Genomic DNA, 17675 nt, shown 5'->3' with positions numbered 1-17675 from the left:
AGAAACTTCTTCTGATCCTCGAACTGTTGTAAGAATACGGAGGAAATTATCGGAAATTTTTCTTGGAAATTATACGTTTGCGATTCGTTCTTCGACTCGTCTTTTGGATTTTTTTCGATCGCCCAATATTCCAAGATTCGGTTCTGTTCTTTTGAAGCGACAATCGAAGCGATCGAGTTCTCACAGGTTTGATCCGGATGGAATTCGGTTGAACGAATTCTGGGGAAAAAAAATTCTGGAGACGAAAGAAGGAAATTCTGGTTTTATATGGGAGCCGTGGACGAGACTTAGCAACGGATAACAGGATCATCCGATCGAGCGATGGAGGTTGAAAAGAATCGGGGGATCTTTCCAAGAAAGCAGGGATCGTGGCCATCAGTTTTGTATCGAATGAAGACACGTTTCTCACTTTCATCGCGAAAAACAGGCGTGTCAAAATGCATCCTGTTCTTGCACGAATCCTGCACGAATCCATTATCGAGAGATTCGATACTGAAAAAAAAAAAAAGAACGATTCGTTTGAGCTCTGGCGAGCACGGAGACCGAGAGGACTGAAAAAGACGGAGAGACACGGTGAAGGAGAACCGCTTGACCGTAGCACGAGCTAATGAAATCCTAATTAAGACGTTGTTGAAACGAGTGGAACGATTCGCGAGAAGCTGCCGAGAGAAAGAAATAGCTGGAGGTACACCGATAATTAGACCGAGAAATCGACCGACCGCGAACGAGTACTTGCCGACCAACCACCAAGTCTACCTAACGTTCCAAAGTAAAAGACGTTAAAGTAAAGACAGAAGAAACGAGAGAGCACGATGACGAAGGCGTGGAGACAAAGGTAAGAGAGAAAGTATCTCCTCTCTCTCTCTCGAGATAGAGAATAGCTCACGAGGAAAACGGAGTCATTAAAACAATTAGATGGCGAGGCCGTAGTTTTCTTGGCGAGAAACGAGCAGTTACGTCTGTCAAGGTTTCTTTGCACCGACCACGAGGATAGTGCGCGATGCACACAGCTCCGGTTCTTAGAGGGATGAAAGTGCCTGGCGGAGAATATAAGGTGCGCAGAGGGCGCGAGGAGGCCTGGTCTGCTCGCGTGTTAACGGGGCGCATTAACGCCGAGCCGTCGTCAGAGAGGCGCGAGGCGACGTGGAATTCGCGTAATTGGAGCAGCCATTATGACGCGGGATGCAGGTAAGTGTTACATTGAATTTAAGGAGACCACCAGCAGGAATTTATCTTGTGTTTCCACGGTTTGACGCGCGAGCTCGTTATTCTCTAGCCGCGTGCCTCGGTCCAGGCCAACGTTTTCTTTGTTGAAAAACGGTACGCGCATCTGCAACCTTCCTTCTTTATTCCCCTCTTCTCCGGTTCAATGTCTCCGTGTGAATTATTTGCCTTTCTTTTCTCTTTTTTTTCCTTGCACGGTTTCTTGCACCGTCTAGGGCATAATTAGAAACGTACACGTGCGATGCAATATTCCATGGACGAGTACTCGTCGGCACGAGTATTTCCACCAACTTGGAAATACAAACAGGACGGTGAGACGACGATTCAAAGAGAGAAACGCTCGCGTTTCGCGGAAACGGTGACCGTTTTTTAACCTCGGTCGCTTCTTAAACGTTCAGACGCGGAGACACGTGAAATCGCGACCCAATTTCCGCGACCGGTGCGGCTGCATGCGCCGTACGAGATCTGTGTGTTCATCAACGATACCGCCGAGAGGAGCGAGAAACGACGTCGAACCGACACGAAGTAACGCGGAACTGGCGTAAGTGGAACGGTCATTACGTCGAGTGGCGCAGGTAAGTAGTAAGTTAAATTCAAAGAGACCGTACAAAGTGGACGAGTCCCGCGTTTTCCGCGCTCCAATTAATCGTACGTGTTTTAACGCGAAACCTCGCGCGCCGCTGAGAATTCTCGCTTTATCGCCTCGATCTTGAAACCGCCGTAAACTTTGAATCGAATGGAATTCAACACGATCCTTCGAATCTAAAAAAAAGAATGGTCAATTACCGCAGAAACGAATACTTATTTCCTTCCCTTGGAGAAAATAATCAAAATAAGTCAAAATAAATATGCCATTCATATTCTAATTCCTATCTTTTCTCTCAAACAGCTCGAAGCGATTTCAAGACACACATTTATTTTTTCTGCTCGCGTTTTATACTTGTAATCACCTAAAAGAAGAGGGATGATCAATTTTAATGCAGATCTTCGGGATATAACCCAATTTCTTCTCCTCGACGAGAAGATATCCGGGGCCTGTGAGTCTCTCTCTCTCTCTCTCTCGATCCACATTTCCTCGGGGAACCGGCGGATGACAGTGAAAAGGAGAGATTCGAATTGCGGCCAAGTCCAACGTCATTAACAAATGAGAAGAAAGTGTTACACGCGAGTATCGCGCAGGGCGTGGCGAATATAACTTTGGTCCCGAGACAGGATCGATGTCGGTGTATTAAATGCACACGGCCAGACTTTAATCGCGTATCCGGACGTGAAATTACTGGAACGCGAAACGCACACGTGTAACTCTCGAACCCCCCATTTAAATATTCAATTTGGTTTCCCTCGTATTGCGCTGTCGTGTTTTATTTTATTTTATTTTTTCGAAAGGAGAACGAGAGAGAGAGAGAAGGGAGGGAAGGCCATGCCTCGATTCTGATCGCTTCGAGCTACAAAACGTATTCGCATTTGGAACCGTATAGAGGGATAATCGTCGAAGGAGACGCGAAAGCTAATCACCGAGATGGCAAGCGCGAATTTACACCGATTATTCTCGTTGCCTTTGCTTCGAGGAGATGCCTTCGGGACTTCTCAAAGGAAACGATGCCGATTATCATTAATGAACCGTAATGGCATGTTAATGGCGGCGTGGCTCGGCTCGTGACGTTACTACGGTTGAATGGCTAGAGAATCCGGGGATATCCTCCAATCTATCCTCTAATCGCACGAGCCACGTTAATATTTGAAAATCCCGCTGTTTCAATCTTGTCGCGTCGTATCGTAAATTCCCTTATCGGGGATCACGTGTATGCGCGATGACAATTTTACGAACGTGAGACCGAGAAGTGTTTATGAATGTTTTCATGTTCAAACATCTTTCTCGTTTCGTCATTGCTATTGCCTCCTTCCTGGAAATCGTTCTTTGGAAATTTATTTATAAAGATGTAATCGTGCCAACCTTACCTTGGAATCTCATCTCGTCCAAAGAAACAAAGTTGTTTCTCAACGTCATTCTCAATCATGTTTCGAAATTAAAAAAAATGAAAGAGGTGTTCCAAGACGATTTTGTAAGGAGAATGCGAAAGATCGAGGGAAGATGATCAAACGTCCACGCCATACTCATCTCGTCGTTTCGCACAAAGTTGTATCATCCGATGGTTTTCACGGATGAAAATATTCAGAGGGGGAGGGGGTAATCGCGCTTTAAATTGGTCGGGCGCGGGATGCAGTCCCGGTGCAAGAATGCGGCGAGATTTACAACGGGGACGCGATTCCGGGTGACGCGTTTACAACGCGGGGGAAACGAGCCGTATTATAAAGAGGAAACACGGATGTCCCCGTGTAACGCATCTTGACGGCAGGAAATTAGATCTCCGAGGATGAAATTGGTTAACCCGGACGTCGCATCGTTTTTCAAGGCATAAACGGTACTTGTGTCCCGGTCTCTCGGATTATAAACGTTTTTTTAAAGGGACCTTTGTTTCTCTTCTTCTTCTATTTCTTTTTTTTCTTTTTTTTTTTCGTAAACAGGAAGGGAAATATCATTTAGACGGACTCCATTAGGTACGTAACTCGGTTTCGGGATGGTACAATGGGATGAATTTTATCGACAAATGGATGTAAACAGGAATTCTTTTCGCCAGTTCCACTTTGAAAATACGCACTCTCTTTCTCTCTCTGTTTTCGTTAGGCGACGCAGCGGTACAAAAGGAGAGAGAGAGAGAGAGAGAAGGAGAGGGGAGAGAGAGAGAGAGAGAGAGAGAGAGAGAGAAGGAGAGGGGAGAGAGAGAGAGGAATGAAGATATTCGAGTCTCGTCCGAAGCACGAAATATCCCAACTACGCGATAGATCCGCAGCTTTCGCAATGAATTTGCAGACATTTAAGACCTCCGAGATATTCGAAACACGTTTCCATCGGAATTCCTGCGAGGAATTAAAATATTAAAACAGGAAAAATTACGGGGGGATAAGAAGAAGTGTCGCGTTATCGCGAGGACGGCGATGAAATTCTTCCTTAGCTCAGGTATTCATTAACGAGATTGTATAGATTTAACTCACCAACAGTGCTTGCTTGCTTCCTTCCTTGAAAAGTAACAGATCGAATATGTTATGGAGATATGCTTACCTGCAACAGAAAGAACGGTATTTCATTAGGTTTCATCCGGATTCATATTGGATTGTTCTTCTTGAAATGGAATAAATATTTTCGTCGCTCGCCCACCGTTTTGCACTTGCATTCTTATAACGCTTTAACGAGAGGCGAGAAACTTTCGATAGATTATCATAATTAATATCTCGTATGTAATAATTTAAAAATATAATATCTCCCTCCTCCCCCTTTAAATTCACCGTCAATTTTTCAACTACCCGCCTACTACTGAACGAGACGAACAATTACCCACGTCGAATTAAAATAAGTTCTTGCCCCGTGGTTTCATCATTGTGTATCGTGATTAAAAGTGGGCAGAGGAAAGGGGGAAGAGGGGGGAAAAAAACTGGAGATACAAAGTCCCGTTGAAAAGTTCGGCTCGGAAAATGAGCCGGAAACAATTTTCCGCGTTATACGCGGTGGCTAATTAATGCATCATTTCCCGCGATACTTGCTTACACACTATGCCCGGCAAACTGACAAAATTGTTCGACTGTGTTCGGCTAAATGAAGTTAATATCAAACATGTTTGAGCTCGCTTCTATTCTATCCCGAAACTACCCCCTCCCCCACGTCATGCACTTTCCCAACAATTCTCCTACACGTTGCACCTCTATTCACGTTTCTAATACACATACCCGCCATACCTTTCACCCAGCGCGGAACACGGACTAAATTAGTGGCGGCGGCGTCGTCGACACGCGTATTACACGCGTTAACCGGCGCGGCTCTCGCCGGAAGATAATCGCGTGGAAAACGCTTATTAAGTCACCTTTTCAACCGGAACCGGACATTGTTCCAACCAACTTTTCGCCCGAGACGGGATGGGATAGAACGAGAACCACATCTTTTCCTTTTTTTTGTTTTTTAGGCGATGCACGATTTCGAAAGAAACGTCTCATCGGTCGAATTGGCGTATTTCGGGCAAGAAGGTGAAGAAAAATTTTCAAGCGTGAAAATTTCACTTGAATAATTAGGAAGTAAAATTGATTATGTTTATAATCACGTTTCGTAATTCCATATCGATATCGCGCGATATGTGGGAGGAAATACAGGATGGAAACATTCATCGAAAAGCCCTGGACGCCGTTTAACGATCGACGAGATCGTGCGTCGCGTCGGTGAAACGCGGGGATCAAATTAGGACACTCTGTAAACGAGAAAACTTTTCAACCGGAAAATAACTCAAGGATTGATACTCGAAGCTATCACGTCGATCCTATCGAGGGAGAGGGGGGGAAAAAAAAGAAAAAAAATCGAACCCTCTCTCGCTTCCTTCCCCTCCTTCTTCTCCCGCGTTCATCATTCGGTAATAGTAAACTATTACACCAACAGCCACTCGTGAAATCGGTAAAACGTGATACCGCTTCGAGAGGGGGCCAAAATAAATACGGGCACGGTTCGAGTGTAACGAGAGACCAGCGCATTTTCACGCTGGATGAGAGAATCTCTCATTGGAGAAGGAAAAGCGGAAATATATGGTGGCAGACGGGAACGAAGACCCGGATGAAATCGAGAAACGGGACAAAAGTAGAAGAGGAGAATTAACATGTAACGTTTAATCAAAAAAGAAATCGTCCTCCCTTTACAAAAAAAATTGGGAAGCGGAGAAAAGGAAAATTTTGTGGAAAAATTCGCGATTGTAAAAAGAAAAAAAAAGCCTTCGCAATTTGTTCCGTGAAAGATCGTTGCACAAATTTGACAGAACTCGATTAGAGAAACACGATTGCCTATGGCAAAGAATCCGCGAGAGATTTGGGATGGAAAGTAGCGGAATTAGAAAGAAGAAATTAGAAACGCATTAATTGATTGAGGAGAAGAGGGGATGGAAGAATGAGAGGGTAGAAACAAGGCACCGAGACATTTCATAATTGGCCACAGGAACCGTCGTCCCCCTACCGTCCCACTGACGTTCCCCTCTCGAAAGCGCGAAAACGAGAAGGGTGGGTCGACACGACGATGCCAATGTCACCACCGCTCGTCGTCGTGTTGTTCACCTTTCGGGCCGGATGTTCGCACAGAAATGCAACCGAGATATAATTTCGCGAGTGAAAGAATATCGCGTGATTTCCTCTCTCTCCCCTCGTTTTACCTTCGTTTTAAACGCACTCGACCGTGACAGTCGGCTCTCCCACGAAAAACGTACGAAAGCGCGCTATCCGGCTTCATTGAGGGAAAGAACGAAAGATAAACTGCAACGATTTCGCGTAATGAATGGGAAGAGAACGTGTAAACGTCGTCGAGGAGGCTCACCCTTCACCAACTTCGAGCCTTAATTAATACGGTGTTGGAAGACAAAGTGCAGTAAGACGAGAATATATCTCGAGTCCAAAGTGAGGAGGCATTCACGAGATGCGGGTATAATATCCCTAATGTCATTCGACCGCGCACAATAGGCCGGTGTCATACACTCGTTCTCCCCCCCTCTCTCTCTCTCTCTATCGATCCTCGATTCTCACACCCTCGGCTTGCATCTCATCTTCTCTCTTGAAGACGAGTGGCTGGTTAAGACGTAATTTTCCTGGCCGAGGCAGAAAAGGAGGGAGAGATACCAACCGCCATCGTTATTAGAGGAGTAACTATATCATAAAACTCGCGAGTAAGCGCGAAGCCGTAATGGTAGTTCCTGGCGTGTGCGAGTATCGGAAGACGGATGGGAAATGTCAAGCGTCTGGTTGTAAAGCTCCCGCTGGAAAATGGATGCACACGCGCATCCTAAGTTTCCCTCTAATTTCCTCTAAGCGCGGACATTCACGGGGACGACACATGACACGGGTTAACGCGTTAACGCGAGTAAACGCACCGTTCTTTCTTTCCCCCGCTCGATTCAAGAGAAAAACTCGTCTCCCTCTAAGCGAAAATAAAAAGGAGAAAAAAAGTAAGTAAGGAAAACGGGAAATCGGTAGGGAGAAGGGGGAGGGAGGAATAAAAGTTGAGGAAATCGGAATTTGGGTCAGTGTACATTTTACACGAAAGGCGTGTGAACGGTTTCGGTCTTGAAACGGTGATTACGAGGGCTTCAAAGATTCGATTAGCTGGATGTTGAACCGGAGGCCAACCGGGGATGGCGAGCGTGAAATTAGAAGCACGCGATCGCAACGGCCGATTAAGTCTTAAGCCTACTGTCAGTAGCACGATAATAACCTCCCTGTTTGCGTATCGCTGACCGTTCTCTCTCTCTCACACACACGCACACACACCAATTTATCGTTCCTCGTTTACTCAACGCTCTAGGTTATTGCGATAGCAAATGTCGAACGACGTTCGATCACGGTTAACGTTTCACTTTTCGATGTATATACTCTTTCGCCCCGCATTGTAATTTGCCCCGATCGTTCCCCGTTTGCATAATAACGAGTCGCGATATTAACTTCGACGTTACGTTGGAGAGGTTTAGAGCGGCCTGGCAATTGCTTTTCCCGAGGGAGGAAAATAGAAATTAATGGGATTATTATTAATCGTACGGAGGGGGAGGTTGAATGAAAACTCTGTCAAAAGATCTTTCGCAAGTTCGATCAATTCGTTTTATCAGAATTAACGATAATTTCGTTCCTCGCGGGTAAATTTATGCAAGTTTCGATCAACGCGGTTACAGAAAATGAAATAAATCTTTCAAAACGTTATAACGTGTACTTTGTCTCGAGCGCGTAGTTTATATCGCACGTGTACTTGTGGATTTTTGTGGATTACGCGTAAATTTTCAATGATTTCGATCGTTATTTGAAATCGATCCTTGCAATTTCGTCATCTTCTTTATCTTTCGTGGAAGAAGAAACTACATCTAGACGAAATTTCAACTAATTTCAACTAATCGATCACACGTATCGCATAGAATATTATCTTACGAGATCACGATTCAATCGTTCTTTTCGGTTCTTTCTGTCGTTGACATTCCCTTCTCCTCGGGAGGGGGAAGAGAGTAACGTAAACGCGCGTAATAAGCGTCCTGATAGCGGTATATCGTTTTTATCAACGATCTTTTCTCCGGATCGTCGAAGACGAATTAACCGTTTTCGAGGAAGAAAACGATCCAGGGGACCTACTCGCGAAATCTCATTATAAAGTTGCCACGAAGGAGGCGGGGGAGGAGCTGTGCACGGAGAGTGGCGTTTCCACTCGAGCGAAGCCGATATAAATTGCGCCAAAAGAGATCACCATCGGGGGGATTCAATTTCCAGATGAGACAATGCGGGAGGGGAGGGGAAATTCGATATTCCCGCGAAAAGAAAACGGCACGAAATCTGACTGCGTTTGCGAAAACGCAATGTTGCGCAACGTTGTTGCAGAAAATGTGCGAGTAAAAACAATAAACGCAAAAAAAGAGAGAGAGAGAGAGAGAGAAGAGAGAACAAAAGGAGAATGTACATGCAGGAAAAAAAGAGGGAGAGAAAGAGTTTTTCCACTGTTGAGTCTGGACTTTGTATTTTGTTTCGACCCTTTCACCATTCCGCGAATAACAATATTACTATTCCCTCTCTCCACAATGGTATTATCATCGTTCCACGCATTATAATAAAAACACCATTCCTCTGCCCCCTCCTCCCTCTCCTAGTACGCGATATTTATATATATTTTTCAAGCAAACAGACGTAGGCTGTCAATAAAAACGTAAAACGTCGCGATGGATGACACATGCACGCGCATCACAACAACCACCCTCTTTCCCCGGGAACAAATGTCCGTGGAATAATATTCGAGGGAGCGAGAGATCGATCGATCTCATCCATAAACAATGCTCGCGCGGATCTTAGCGGGTGGGATAGCGAGGCGAGCGGAAGCATCTTTGATACGCAGCCGGTCAGGTGAGTTAGTTATCACGCGAGAGAACGATACACGGGGTTGAGAGGGCGTTGTTGTTGTTGCCGTCGTCGTCGTCGTCCCGTGCCACGATTTCTGACTTATGCATGCCGTGGCTCGAGCCGCTGGACACACGGGGGAAGGGGGGACGTGGTGTATACGTGACCGACGTTACCGGTCCCCGGTTCTGCCGCTTTTGCATGCGCGCTTACAACGGCGTGGCGCGGAAAAATAATGCAACGACGAACGTGGGACAGAATACAGGCCGATCCAACGGTGTACGTACGTATGCGGGGCATGGAGGGAGGAGAAGGTTGAGGATGCTGCGGGATAACTGCTCTGAGAATATTTATGCTTCGTACCGGAGTAACGGTACCGTGGAGACCGTGGATGACCCAGCCTGTGTAAATGCACGACCTCGAACGAAGACAGGGATCGCCGGTGTCTTCCCCCTCCGCTCCGCTAGCGACAGGAGCGAGTTCGTGAAACGACTCGTAGTAAATTTCAATCCAATTCCCTTGACGGTTGATAAGCTTTGTTAAATAAGTATTTATTCCAGTAGACTCGCAATCTTCTTCTTCAACTTGGAAATCTCAATTATCGCGAGAATATCTAGAATATCCAAAAATATAAAACTTCACGAAAATTAATCTCCTCTTTTCCGTCTCTCGTCTAATTTCCCGTTTGTCATCATCATTCATTTTTCTCGAACCTACTCGCGGTTCATTCCCATCGCTACTTACCCGCGTCTCGAGCTCGGTGCGAATTTCTACCGGTTTCGGCCGACGTCGCGCCTTCCGCGCAAAGTACACATGGGTACCGGTTACGTATAGGAGGAAACACGCGAGAGCAATCGAGACCCGGGGCCTTGTGCGTTACGTGCCTCCGCCGCATCCGCGTGGCTCACCGTAGGCGAGGGAAGGATGTATCATTTTGATAATCTCGCGCAGGGACGCGGATATTAACGCCGGTTCTGCGGTAGCTACGGAATTGTCCTCGTGTTTGCTCGTTCCATCCCTATCGAGAGCGTTCCCCGAGCGAGGCAAGATTGCAGGCTGTTGTTCGAAGGGGTTTCCGAACCCTGGTATTCCAAGACGGATAGACAGCTGTGTTTGAATATTGCACGCGAGAGTATCTATGCGTACGTGGATAAGTTTTATCGTAGTCTAACGGTCTCTTTTTTCCACTTTATCTATTTCTTTCCTTTTTTCTCTTTTCCCCCTTGCTTTTTATTATATTTTTATTATATCGTAGGAACATATCGTAATGGACGGATGGATAGAAGTATTCGCGCGGAGAAAGATAAATTGTAAGAGGGTTTACAGTTTTATCGATATTTGCCGGTACGTATTTCCCGAGGAATATTAACTTGCTACGTGCGCAAAATATATCCCGATTTTTTGAGCAATCTCCGCACTATTAACATATCGAGTCGGTATGCTTTCGATCATTTTAGAAAATATTCCGAGAGATTTGAAATCGATTCGATATTTTCGGACAAGGAAGAAACGAGAAATAGAACGAAATGTTAACAAATACGGGGAGATCGTTCGTATCAAATAAGAATCTCAAACTTTCTCTCTCTACCAGACAAACGATGGACGTGGACGATAGAATAAAGAGACGCGCAACGAGATTCGCAAATCTATCTATCTTTCGAGGACGAGAACCGGGATCGGAGAGCGTTCCTGACCTCTGTGCCAGCCCATGGCGACCTCCGTACGTTCTATACATGCCGAGACACGCAATGGACCAATCCATTCCACACACAAGAGTCCGCCGGGCATCAATTTACGCTGGAATGTCCGCTTACGGTTTTATCAATATGCAACCTTCGACCGAGAGGCGAGTGGGAACTATTTACCGTGCCGATTACCCACGCTACCTACAACCCACGTCTGCACACGAGGTGAATTCGAAAATAGATAATCAAACTTTGATACGGAGTATTTTTACACTCGTTTCGATAAAATTATTTGCCTAAAGAAATTATTAAAGATTTTTCCTTTTTTCATCTAAGGTGATTTTGCATCTAAGCAAGAATGAGATTTGTTTCAAAGTTTGATCGAATGGCTATTTGTAATTAACCCTATACCACGCTATCTATCAGTTTTTCCACGGATTCTTCTTACACAATTATCCCGTATTTTATCCGATATCGAAGGGGCGCAATCGTGCGCGGGTTTAATTATCTAATGAATCAAAAAATTGGTCGCCCTTTTAATCACCGAAAATGACCGCGATCCGACGGTGTCACGGGTCCGAGAAACGGGCGTTTACAATTTAATCACTTAAATGAGGTCACCACACACAGAGCTGGTGCACACGCATGCGCCCCGTTTTAATTTCGATCCCCTCCCGGAACCGGTGCAAAGGGATAAAAAGGGAGATAGAGACGCGCGCCAGTAATTACGCGCCGTTTCGTATAAATTTGCCTCGGTATCGGGGCATATTCGGCAAAAAAATGAGCAAGGATAAAGGACAAGATCAACGAGAAGAGAGAGAGAGAGAGAAAGAAGGAATGGTGTAAAGAGGGAAATCATAAAGAGAAGGTATAAGCGTGGCAACTCTGGTGGAAAAATGTTGGAGTAGGAAACCGGAAAGGAAGAGGGAGGGGTGCTTTTGCCAAGTGAATTACGGGAGGATTCGAAAAAGATTCTGCGGGTGGTGGAGCGGGATCAGGGACACCAGCCCAACGTTCGAATTTGACCAACACATACGCAACACGCTGGCTTATAATCATCGATCGAGCCGAGTTCACGTGTGAAATCTTCCGAGAGAAGTGCAAGAAGTATCTTCGAATCTTGAAGATTATAAAAGATGGGATTTGAGAAATAAAAACTGTTAAAGATTTGTGGTGTGAAGGAACGAATCGAGAATGCAGGGACGGAGGAAAACAGTTGCATTATTCGTCCAACGCGATTCTACGCGAAGAATAGGCGATTGCAATTAATCGAAGCAAACGTCGGTTGGTTGAACCGTGCTCACTTCGTCGCGCCACCTCGAGCAACTGTCAATTGGGGAGGGGAGGAAGGGTAGCTTTTCATCAGCCGCGTTACACATCGAGAGCGTGTAAACGCTTTGTTTCGAGCACGAAAACTATCTTGAGGCCTCTCCGCGGAAATTAATAACGATCCCCCTCCAGGATCAACCGAGAGAGAGAGACAGAGATACGGAGAAAAACGGCTGGCACGGATTAGCCGGATGACGATGACGCGCGCTGGATATCGAATGGAACGACGTTACAATTTCCGCGCAATGCAACGCGGAAGAGAGAGGGGGAGGGAAAAAAGTGGCATGAAACGAAGGGAAAATCAATAGACCTTTGATTCCCAAGGGAACGTGTATATAACATACCCATGTATATGAAACTCGCGTTTCAAAGCGGTTTCGCCCAACCGCGGCCGAATCGCGGGGACAATCGAACGAAAACACATTTTCACGGATTAATCCTCGAGACTACCACGCTTCTCTCGCTCGTCCACCCGAAGGTAACGGATTCGGAACGTCTGCGTGCATCAAGCAAGCAAAAAGAACGACGCGTCAACGCGCTCGATTAACCGAATTCTCCTGTCGTCATCAGCGATGGAATCAGGCCGATCTCCCGGCAAATATTCGGTGGAGGGGGGGTGACGAATATCAGCGTGAACGGCGATGCTTGCCTCTCGCCGCGACTCTTAATTAAACGGCCAATTAAAGGGAGGTAATTAATCGTTCGCTCATCGACGTCCGCACGGACACCGCGTTCTACGCACCTATCCTATCCGGTGATACCTGTGTCCACGGTGGATACGATCTGGCCCGCGTCCATCCTTTTTTTTTCGACCTTTGCCCCGATCGATCGAACGCAACCGGTGCCGAGCGTGCACCATAGCTCGTCGGCTCGATAGGTTGAATTATGACGCGCGATATATAACCGGGCGAAAACGCCTTATCGGTCCCATCGTTACGTCCTGCGGGGACGTAAATTCATGGAAGTTGGCGGGGAACGGGTTGAGAATTGCCGCGTCGTCGGTTATACTTGCTCCTTGTTTGATACTCGTTGAAATTATAGTATCGATATTCCGTAAACTCGATGAATAATGAAGAATAACGGGGAGGGGAGGGAATCGCTTGGATTTTTGTCGCGCGGACGGGAGAGAAGGGGCACAGGTTTGAGAAAATAACGGGAACAAAGGCTTCGTAAAACGATCGGGTATTAGAGAGCACGATATTAACTGGCAAAGAGCTTTCATTCCCCGGGCATAATGAAACACCAACACACTCGCGGGGATTCGCGTTTAAAGTAACAAAAGTCGCCCCCGTTCTTTGTGTAATGAAATAAATTTCTCATTTCGTCCGTAATGAAACGGCTGGTGCCTTCATTAAAGGAAAGGAGACTTTACGAAGTACACCGTGTCCGTTTTTACCTTCCATAACCTCTCCCCTCTCCTCTACTTCTCTCCTCTGGATCTCTCGCCGCGTAAATTACCCGTCATCAATCCGATCCACCTTGTGCCTCCTCTCGATCGGGACAGAGCATTCGACGCGCTCCTCTTTCTATACTTTTTTCTTACTGCCCTCCCGCGATCCCGGCGACATCCTCCTTCCTTCCCTTTTCCTCCCTTCGAGGATTCGAAGGGAAGGAAAAAACAAATGACGAATAAACAGCACGTACGTGTCGAGTCGAATTACGGAGATATTACGGAGGATACGAGGCGATGCCGCAACCACGATCACAATCAATCCGAGAAAATGGGGTCGCGCGAGAGTGGATGCGCCTCTGCGGACGTGCCTCCTCCACCTCTCCTGCGGAACCTATCGATCTTCCTTAACAGAGCTCCTATTCTCCGTATCCAATGTAAATATTAGTCGTATTTCTTTCTCCTCGCGGCTCTGCTAATTGGATTACCTAGTCCGCCTGCTCGATTTCTTGCCTTCCTGACATTCCGGAATACCGCGGCAATGTTCGGCAAACGAAGAAGTTTAATATCTCGTACTAATTGAGTTAGAGCTCGAAACCTTTCCCTCTTGTGTCCAACGTTAATTAACAATTCCTGCAGGGGTTGTTCTTTCAGGGGTTCAGGATGAAGGATCCTGAAACGAAGCGAAGTGAAATCAGCATGTTCAATGCCGATTGGTCGTTAAAAAATGAAACGATCCGTTTTATATTCCCTTTGCTTTCGTTTCACCATTCGTTGAAACACGACCGGACAATCGCTCTCAAACGGAAAATGCGCCAACGTGCGAAGATCCTATCCTATCCTCCCGATAAATATAATATCTTGAAATAATAATCGAGAAAAAAGTTATCTATCCTCGATTCAATTACGCCGTTTCGATCCAATAAATCGCGATTCCGCCGTGTTAATCGCAATTTCTAGTCTCGCGGTTGGAAAACACTCGCGGAAAACGTCATCCTGCGGCGGGATGCGTCCTCGTATGCTCTATATCGTTACGTGCGTCGTCGGTAGGCGCACCTAATTATGTGATACGGTGCGTTCGTTTGCTCGTTTGTTCTCCGCCTCGTTAGTTACGCCGCTCGTTCTCCGCACGGTCACCGGAACTCGACTTGTTCTCCATCGTGCTCGTCCATCGCCCCCCTCTTCAGATCTCTTTTCCCCTTTGCTCGAGGAAAGGGGACCTCGCGGGACTTCCGTAAACTGCGCCCCTCCCCTCGCTATTACCGTGAAGATTAAATTGTTGCGCGACGCGAGCTTTTCATCTTCAAAGGGTCGCCCGTCCGTTTGATGTGGCGAACCGTACGTGGCCACGGCCCGATTGTGGCGTTGTAAAGTTAAATAGAGGAAAAAAGGAAGAAAGAAAAAGAAGAAAAAAAGACGAGTTTCCAGAAGGAGATGAAGGCGGATGCGCCTCCCTAAATAACCTGACACGCGGGACCTGACATCCCCGTTTCTTCGCCTCCGCTTTTACGAGGCCACCGAATTAGAATCGAAAAGGCGTGCGAGGCCTCCTTTCACGAATACTCGTCGAGTGTTGATTGTCCCGTAGATTAACTCCCAGTCTCTCTCTCTCTCTCTCTCTCGTTTGACCCGTAAAATAGGGTATAAAAAGACGCAAAGTTCGTCTTCTTTCGGGAGATGGGGGAAGATGAAAAAGAAAAGTCGATTATCGTTCTCGGAGTTCCCTTTGGACTTGAAACGAGTTCTCCGTTGGAAGGGAATAGCAGATTTGAAGGTTCGGCGGATAAGGAATTAAGCGAATCCTAGATTTCGCGCGAGAAAGGTGGAAGGTTCGATGAATTTTCGGTGGATAACGAAGGAAGGAGGGATTGTTCGACCGTCCCCTTGTGGCGGTCCCCGCAGGCGGTCAGAATTCCGGTAGAAACGACATAATTGTCGTTATTAGAGTGTGCTTATAATCGGGGTATCTATAATGGATCTCTGGCTAAATTACTTAGAGAAGGAGGATAGAGATCATGAGTGGGAGCTCAAAGAGACTGGGAGACGGACGAGATGATATTTCGTGTCTCAATTATCTTATAATTAAGATAGATGCCGGTAAGAAACTTTCAACTTTTAAGTCTTGTCGTCTTCTTTCTTCCTTTCTTTTAAATTCTTCGTTACGATTTTACGAAAATCAATCTCTAGTTTTATCAATCATAAATTACACTCGACGCGAGGAGATATCAGACGTTAAACCAAGATATATCCAAGATTCTAAAAACGGCCGATATTCCGCCATGAAGTTACCGAGCCTTCGAGCTTTCATCGACCGACGAAACAATATATTCGAACGTACGATAGAGTCAGAGGTATTTGCAAACAGTTTCAGTAATTAACGTAGATTCTCGTAATTACGTCGTTAGACAGTCTAAGTCGATCGAGAGTCTCCCCTCTTGTCTCGATTTCGTAACACGGGCGAGGTTCCCGATTCGTACGGCAAACAAATTGAAACGCGAGGTATTTCCTCCAACCTCTCGGCAAGTTGAAATCCAGAAAAATTGGGGGAGGGGGAGAAACGAAACGCATGGATTTTCGATATTTCCAAGTGCGAATTGATTTTTATATAGGCGGTGAACGTTCACGTTGATCACGTTGATTGGGGGATAAACGCGATCCAGATTCTTTAAACGGTTTGGTGTTCGTTTGACGCCGCGAGATTGGTTTCGAAACAATGTTTGCCAGCGGCAAGCGGCTGGTAAATATGCAGGAGCACGTGCACGCTCCGCAACTCTCATTATCGGGTATCGAAAATAGCAAACTCATCGCCTCGATACACTCCCTCCTCCGTGTTCGCCCCCTCTCCCCCGTGACAAAAAATAATCGAAGTTTATTAACCGCCGCTCTGTCGATGGAACGAGGAGTCAGAAGTCGAGCAACCCCTCCCCTTCCCTCCTCGAACCGCTTCGTTTACTTATCTAGCCTTTCACCCCCCGCTCATTGACCTAAAACTGTCCAACTTTCTTCCCCCAAGTTTTAATGCAAAAGTCAAAGGGGGATGGAGGGAGTACTTTGAGAGAAGTTATTCGATATAATGATAATGAGACGGACGTCGATCCATACGTCGTTGATTTCCATCAATCGTTGTCGCGCAAACAATCGCGTGTATCATTAATTTTATTATTCGGTAAATAATTCGGCGTTGATTATTAATCCCCGATGAAACAATAATTCGATCAAACAGATTTATAATAGATAGATATTCCCCCTCTCCTCCCTTCCTGTGCACAGATAAACCGAAATAATAAAACGATTCACGAATCCAACGTCCATAATTCGAGGGATGAATCTAAAATAGAAATTACATCTATTACGCACATTCCAAATTTGGAAGATTAAAAAAGGATAAAGAGCAAAAAATAGCATACATTTAACGATATACGATGAAGTAAAATTGGAAAGGTTTAAGGGAATACTAGAGAAAAATAATCGTTACCATCGTTAATGTCATCCTTCATCCGCAAGTATCGACCGCAATTACAGCCGTCTAGCTTTAATCGGTCAAGCGCACTCCGACTCGTGCACCGAGAAGGGCCTTACGCAATTTACACCCTTCGTTTTCCACGGAGGGAGGCCTGTACACGCGTAGGTACGTATTAATGGCGCGCATTAGCATATATTGACCGCGAACGGAGCCTCGTTGAGCGTGTCTGCCGGTGGTACTTGTAATTATGAGTTACGCTTCGCTGTAGTTAACGAACGAAAGCGGCTTTCACGACCGTGTACAAACCGAGACTGTGAACTTGGAACGAACGGAGAGAGAGAAGAAGTTGCGCGTTTATTATTGTTACCGAGTTAATCTGTCGCGTCGTGTTTCGCGATCAATATTATGATACGTTTCTCGGGACGTGAATCGAAGAAATACACGGTTTAATGATATAATATTGTCGAATTTCTTTGAAATAAAATTAAATTTTATTCGTTTATCGAGTAACTGCGTCGATGATTATTCTGTGCGAATGAAATTTGTTTAAATTAAATCGTAAATAAAAAATGTTATCCTTTTGCTTCCTTCGTTTAATGCGCGGATAATTGATCCGATTATTAAATAATAAAAATTATAGACA

At 45.8% G+C, this 17675-nt stretch overlaps 1 protein-coding gene across 6 annotated transcripts in view; it reads right to left on the bottom strand.

Moving 5' to 3' along the window:
- LOC107993838 (MOXD1 homolog 2) overlaps positions 1 to 17675 on the bottom strand; it is a 141017-nt gene that overhangs the window by 94428 nt on the left and 28914 nt on the right. Inside the window, exon 2 of one of the 6 annotated variants that reach the window (XM_062082733.1) lies at positions 4279 to 4345. The exons of 4 other annotated variants lie outside the window; for them this stretch is intronic. The gene's annotated coding sequence lies outside the window, so the exon portion shown is untranslated. Of the gene's footprint in view, positions 1 to 4278; positions 4346 to 17044; positions 17272 to 17675 lie in introns of those variants that run through there. One more of the 6 variants, XM_062082734.1, reaches the window with a different exon arrangement.

The sequence above is a fragment of the Apis cerana genome, linkage group LG12 (assembly GCF_029169275.1).
Source record: "Apis cerana isolate GH-2021 linkage group LG12, AcerK_1.0, whole genome shotgun sequence".
Lineage (NCBI taxonomy): Eukaryota > Metazoa > Arthropoda > Insecta > Hymenoptera > Apidae > Apis > Apis cerana.
This window is presented reverse-complemented; position numbering and strand designations above follow the sequence as displayed.